Below are 7680 nucleotides of genomic sequence, written 5' to 3'. Positions count from 1 at the left end.
AAATTTTGAAAAAAATCGTCAGTTGTAACATTGATTTTCCTACTAGAAAAATTTTTGGCTAGTTAGACATTTCATTATATGGGAAAAACGGCTTTGAGATACGAGCATGGTTACGAAACGAATGAAACTCGTATATCGGGGTACCACTGTAATATTTTAAGACTGTGACTATGATCTTTATCATCGTACAAAGTTACATCAAAATTCAGTATTATATAATTATAAATAATAATTTAAATTATCCCAAAAAAGGAAAAAAATGCAACAATTACGAAGAAACGGCTTGCCGATCTTTATCTAAAAGTAATCAGCACTATCTTTCTAACGGCATTGGAAATTTCAAAATCGGTTCAGGATTTTTAGAGAAAACATGGACGACAAATTTTGCTTTATCTGCCAATTGTAAAGAAACTGCTGGGCTAATTATCTCGCAAAATTAAACACGCCAATATTTATCGGATTTAATGAAATGTCTTTGAAATTTTTGATCTAGGTGCAGCCGTTTTCAAGAAAACGGTTAAAGGTCACAATCCTTAATAGACAATACTTATTTATCTAGTCACAATTTTCTAACACAAGCACACATACACTCTTTATCCAAATTTGGTCTCGACCATAAAATTAGCAAATCGGATTTTCTGGCGAAAACATAAACATCTCCTTCAGAAAGTTAAAAATATTTTAAGTGCAATCAGTAAAACCTAACGATCTAATAATTTATATTACTAAATAGCAATGTATCAAATTCAGTCAAATTAACGGTAAAAATACAGATATCAGTTGAATTCATTTACCTTGGTTTCTTTAGCCATTTCTGATATTTCCAATATATATCAATTATCACTTTTCACTTATAAATCCTCGATGGCTCACGAGAGCAGTAAATTCGCAGTAATGCTTTTATGAATGTAGTTCCTTGATGACTGGCGCAAATATGTTCGATCGTATGATATTATACACAAACCTGACTTTCAACTCATATCAAGTATATAAAATCAAGTTTGTATTTAAATTACCTGAAAACGTCGCGATTGATAACGGTGTCCTAAAATCCACATAGCAAGCAAGCATTACCACCGTTCCACTGGCGACCTAATAATTACTGCACTCGTTAGGGTAAACTAGAAGATACAATCTTCAATATTAATGATAATAATAAGTTATAGGAATAATAGTAACGATTTTATAATTATGATACTATCCTTTATTTCACAGTCATTATTAACTTCCCGTAGGGTAAGTTATTGTAATCGTCCAAAAATCGAAATTGAAAATTTTTGCATATCTTCACGTTTCAGAAGTTTCTGAACATTTTGGCATACTTAAAAAAATGGATGGATGTGTGTGTATGTGTGGATACAAGATACAATACTTTGTCGACGATTTCGGGATCACGGTTGAACCGATTTGGATAATTCTAAAAACATTCGATACTTATTGATAAGGAGACGTGCTGATTAGTTTTTGGCAAAGGCCGGTCCAGCCGTTTCAGAGATATGGAGCAAAGAGTTCAGAAAATAGAAATTGAGTTTTTGAGAGAACGGAGCATCCAATTTGAATTATCAATTCGTAATGACGGGGAGAAGTGATGATTAGTTTTTGGCAAAGGCAGTTCTAGCCGTTTTGGAAATACAGAGCTAAATCTGCAAAAATGGTAGTTTTTGAGAGAACTAAGCATCCGATTTAGATGATTCAAATAACTTCAAACAACTGCTTGTGCTGACAAAACAATTACTTTTAGGGAGATTTTTTTTGATATGGAAAATAATTCGGATTTTAATCTAATATTAGCTAAAGTGTAAGTTCACTTACATACTTTGAAATAAGTATTTCAATTATATAATTCTTATAATATTAAACAATGTTCTTCATTTTAAATTCGATTGATTGAGTTTTGTTTATTAACTTTTCTGTAAACATATATAATTGTTCTCTTCCAATACATAAGCTCATATATTTTGTCTATAAAATAAGAATAATGATAGCTACCGTATTTATGATAAAATATGAATTTTATGAATAAACTTCTTCTTTGGAAGATTAATAAAGAAAAATATTTTTTATGCTTATGGTAAATAGATTTTTACTTAAAGAAAATTAAATGTATATGTCTTTAAATTCTTCTCATCACAGTCTTTTCTATGCATAAAAAAAAACAAATAAATTTTCAATATTTTCATGAAAATCACCTTTAAATTATTTCCTACTCAAATAGATGCATTATCAACATTTTGTGTTTTTTGTAATTTTAACATGGTTTTAACCCATTAAATTTTTTATATCTACATTTTGTATATATTTATATTCATATTTATACTCTATATTTATATTTATAAAATGAGAAAATGACCTACGATTGTTTGTCGATGTAAAATAAAGATGTATTTAGAAATCATTTTTTAAGAAAGGCTCAATTTTTCTCAGAAATTAATTTTTATAACAATGTTTTTTCGTATTATATTTAAAATTACAATGTAATATAAGTTAGTATATGACTTGTATGTAAGTTTGAAGCAAACTTTTTCAACACCTTCGCGACAAATCTATATGTAAACTCATTATTTGTTTTTCTTATCAATTAAGAAGATATTTTTAACTGTTTGTTGTTTGAAAATTAAGTACAAAACTAATAAAAGCAACCTACACATTAGAGTTTTACTCAAATACAAGCATTAATTATTAAAAATAATATCGTTATGTAATTATATTTATTATTAATTTGAAGAGTAGAAGATTTCATTTATATTGCCTATTAAAATGTTAGTTTTAATTCTGCATCTGTTAGTTTCGAAGACAAACAGATTGAATTGCATAAAAAAACTTGATTAACCAGATCTTGTTTTCAAAACACACGTGGTATTTTAATTGATATATTTATTCATGCAATGTGATTATTTATGCATAAAACAGGTTTTCTGAATATTTATTTACAGAAGTTTTCATAATTTGGCGAAATTCGCAGATACATAATCTCATCATTATACACCTTTATTGCATTATTGTAATATACTTTTGTAATGCTGTGTTTTTTTTTTTAAGGCATTGTAATTTCAAATAAATATTTAAAGATTAGTATTCACCAAATATAATATAGCAATAATTGTGTTTATATTATAAAACAAATTAATTAATTAATTGATATAAAATAAAATTTTGTTAATATGTTCTTATATCAAAATAGTATATTATGATATAAGAAAGGAAAATATCTAAATCAAAATAAAATTTAAAATGAACTATATAATACTTTCAAAATAAATTCATCTATTTTTATATAAATAATAAATTATTAAAAGAGTAATATTTATGTCAAATTTTTAAATTTAAATCTAGCGGTAACGTTCAATATGCAATTTTTGTCATGTTGGCTTCCTTTGAAATTCTTCAACTGTCAACAAACTTCACACATTTGTTAATATCATTGCTTGACATTGTCAGCGGATAGCAACACTGTGCTTTTAAATTAAATGTGATTTTTTAGGTTATTTACACAAGTAGTTTATTTTTGTATATAATTTTAATATTGTTATCTGGAATCTCTGTATTTTACGATGTCTAAAGTCAGGTAATAATATATTATTATTCATTAATAATCATTAATTTTTATTTTTAAAATAATATTCATTAACTTGTTGCTAAAATTGTCACTAATATAATGAAGTACTAGTTCTTTTCCAAATAAATATTTTTCTTCAGTCTACATAAAATATTCGAACTTAATATTTAAAATATTTTTAATACATATGTCTCTGTTTGTCCAATAACATACTTGTGTCCTTATCTATGTACTTTTGATCTTCAACTAATTTGAAATTTAAAATATGGATTTTAGGATGAATAACTTATTCATATTGAAAATAGATATTTATAGTACTCTTACAATTATAAGTTTTATTACAAGACTTTCATGACCTTTGATAACCTTTCTATGTTTAAATATTTTCAATATAGATTATAGTGATAAGAATCCAATACAGGTTCATAATTGTTTTATGATATATGTTTCAGTGAAGGAGCTCTTCTAGGAATAGGCAATCCTCTTTTAGATATTTCTGCTGTTGTTGATGAGGCGTTACTGACTAAATATGGTTTGAAACCAGATGATGCCATATTAGCTGAAGAAAAGCATATGCCATTGTAAATATTATATGAATTATGTTTTAAACTATATATATATCCTTTTGCTTTATTTTTAGATATAAAGAATTAGTTGACAAATATAAATCGGAGTTTATTGCTGGAGGTAGTGCTCAAAATGCTGTACGAGTTGCCCAGTGGATTTTGCAAGTACCTAATGTAGCATCATATTTTGGTTGTGTGGGAAATGATGAAAATGCAAAAATTTTAGAAGCTAAGGCGAGGTATATACATATATTACATGAATTTATTATTTTAATATAAACGTGGTAATCAAATTTATTATTATGTTAGGTCAGATGGTGTAAATGTTTTTTATCAAGTTACCGATAAAGAACCAACCGGAACTTGCGCAGTTTTAATTACTGGTGCCAACAGGTCTTTAGTAGCTAATTTAGCAGCAGCTAATTGTACCACTATTGATCATATTCAAAAACCAGAAAACAAGGAAGTCATAGAAAAATCCAAAATTGTTTATATTTCGGTATTTTAATATTTTATCAGACAGCTTTAAGTCAAATATGATATTTATTAAATTTTTTAGGGTTACTTTCTGACAGTTAACCCTGAGATAATACAAACACTCGCAGAACACTGCTTGACTACAAATAAAATGTTTGTGATGAATCTCAGTGCTCCATTTTTATGCCAATTTTTCAAAGAGCCACTTATGAATGCAATGCCATATGTTGATGTTTTGTTTGGAAATGAAACTGTAAGTTCAACAGGAAAATATAAAAATTTATTCCAGTTATTGTTGTCCTGATTCCATTTTAAATTTTAGGAAGCCTTAACATTTGCAAAGGAGCAAAACCTTGGCACAGAGAACTTAAAAGAAATTGCTCAAAAAATAAGTAAACTACCAAAGAAAAATATTAGGCGTCCACGTGTCGTTGTGATTAGTCAAGGCAAGGACCCTGTCTTGTTTGCTGATGGTCAAGGCGAAGTGAAAGAATATCCTGTTCAACAACTTGATCCAAAACAGATTATTGATACTAATGGGGCTGGTGATGCTTTCACGGGAGGTTTTCTAGCCCAACTTGTACAGTGTCAACCTTATGATGTTTGTATAAAATGTGGAATCTGGTGTGCTTCTGAAGTTATTCAAAGATCTGGATGTACTTTCGAAGGAAAGCCTGCATTTAAACCTTGAGGTAAATGTTAACACAAATAACGTGACTTCTAATCATATCAGAAAAGTACAAAATTGTTCAATAAGAAAAATGTAGATTGCATTTTAATTAGAAATATGCACTTTATACCATAAATGCAATTATTAATTCATTAAATAATAAATAAATATTTTGTATTTTTATAATGCTATAATTAACAATTGCTTTGAAACATGTTTTATTTTAAAAGATTCATGATATTTCAAATTTAGTCCATTATTGATCCTATAATACCAAAAATGTACATAATTTACTGTGAATTTGGAGTGAAATATTTGTTATAAATATATTTTTGTTGAATAACTAAATTTGCATGTATTTAATTTCATATAAATTTTTACTAGAGTGAAATCAGATTATTGCTTATTATGTTTAATGTGGAATCTATTATTTTCTATATAACATAATTGCCTTAGCATACTAGCAAAATTTAGATATCTATAAAGAGGTAATAGAAGACATCTTTTTTTAAAGAAGAAACTTTATATATATTTATGATTGCACATGGTGGATCTACAAAACATTTACTGAAGTTGAGAAATATGATCAATATTTTATACACTTCACATTATGATAACATACATAAACCAAAAGGTACTGAATTCTGTGTGAAATGTACTACCTATCGCAAATACATTTATAAAAGCAAAAAATTCATTGCATGAAAGTGAAATGTTGAAAATTAAGATTATGAGTATGAGGATTTATAAGTACTATATTAAGTGCATAAGGTGCTTGCAAGACTCATCATTTAAGATCGGTCTTGGAAATACAAAATATGAAATTGAAGCTGGTGGTGCCACTAGAATTTTATAAATAAAATAGAGCAAAAATTGCAATAAAAAGAGCAGGGGAGCAGGCTTAAGGAAAAGAACAAGAATTAAAAGATGAAGAAGCAAATAATATCATAAAACAATTAGAAAACAGAAAAAAATTGAATTGCTTAAACAAAAAAAACTACACAACCAAGAAAAAAATGCTTAAAATGGAAAAATTGATAATACATCAAATCAGTAAACTTTGGATTAGACACAAATAAGTTTATTATTCCTGAAGAAATTATCAGAGAAGATAAAAATACAAAAAGCCCTCAAGTTTCAATTTGCTCAAAGATAATATAAATGGAAAGTAATTGAATGAAGCTAGTTGTAACAATTCCTGGAATTAAAAGTATTGGTGTAACTAAGAAATTTTGAGTTGATATGAGGTTTAGTTAAAACTGAATTACAAACTTTTAAAACTGAAATAGAGGCAAAAGTCGATTGTAGCAACACAATTCAAACAGAAGTTAAATCTAATGCATTGCTAAATCTTGAGCAAAATTCTTCGAGGGTCTATTGAAGTAAAACATCAAATAAATATCATATTTGGCTCAAAACTGTTCAAGAAAAATTAAAATATGAACAATCTTGGCTTCATCTACATTATGCTTGTTATTGGATATGATCAATACTAGTACATTGAAATTTGTTCTACGAAAAAGTATATGAAATTTGTTATCATAAAAATAATAGTAAAATGACTGACTAAATGGTACTGAGTAATTTCTCTTCAATCAAAAATCCAAAGGTATGATGTAATTTTATGTACAAGCAATTATATTTAAATTGGTTATTAATAGTTCAATGCTCATATTAATTGTTGAGAATGATGTATTTCTATTTAATATTTAACAGAGAATCATAGGTAATGGAATCACAGGACCCTGGAGTAACTATCATAACCTAGAAATATGTATAAGAAAATTATAAAAAAGTAAAATATAAAAATCAGTTAGACCTGAATTGTCGACTGAACGACTTGAATACTTTATAAATTAAAGCAGAATGATTTTTAAAAGTATTTCTATTATTTCACACATTGTTCTTGAAGAGCTACAAAGTAAATACCAATTTTAATTTACAAAACAAAAATTGGTAACATTATAATTAAATTAATAAACTCATTACTGACGTCCTTCAAAGTCTATTAAAACTCAATTCCGAATTGAATTAAATTAATGGTTTCGTTGATATGTTATCTATTTTGTTTATATTGCGCAATCTCATAAATCAAAACATAACACGGTATATCAAATGAACTCCGCCGAGCGGTACAATTAATATTATATTATATTACCTAACATGTCAAAATGGACGACTAAACGGAAATACGTGTATATTAGTGGGGCGCGAGGGGAAAAGAGACGGAGAGTTGCGCGCGCCTTTTCATCTTGTACCATTTTGTCAGTCTACCTTTGTTAATGTCTATGTTGTGCGTTGTGCTATATATATTATTATTAATTGTTTCATTTATGTACATTAATCGAATTGAAATTATTAACGCACGTTTGTAACTCAAAAGTGAATTTTTAATATTAACATAAGTGAGT

This window comes from Ctenocephalides felis, unplaced genomic scaffold (assembly GCF_003426905.1).
Source record: "Ctenocephalides felis isolate EL2017-DRISC unplaced genomic scaffold, ASM342690v1 CF-g0.4_SCAFFOLD_01170, whole genome shotgun sequence".
Classification (NCBI taxonomy): domain Eukaryota; kingdom Metazoa; phylum Arthropoda; class Insecta; order Siphonaptera; family Pulicidae; genus Ctenocephalides; species Ctenocephalides felis.
The sequence above is the reverse complement of the archived record's forward strand: the minus strand, read 5'-3'. Positions refer to the sequence as shown.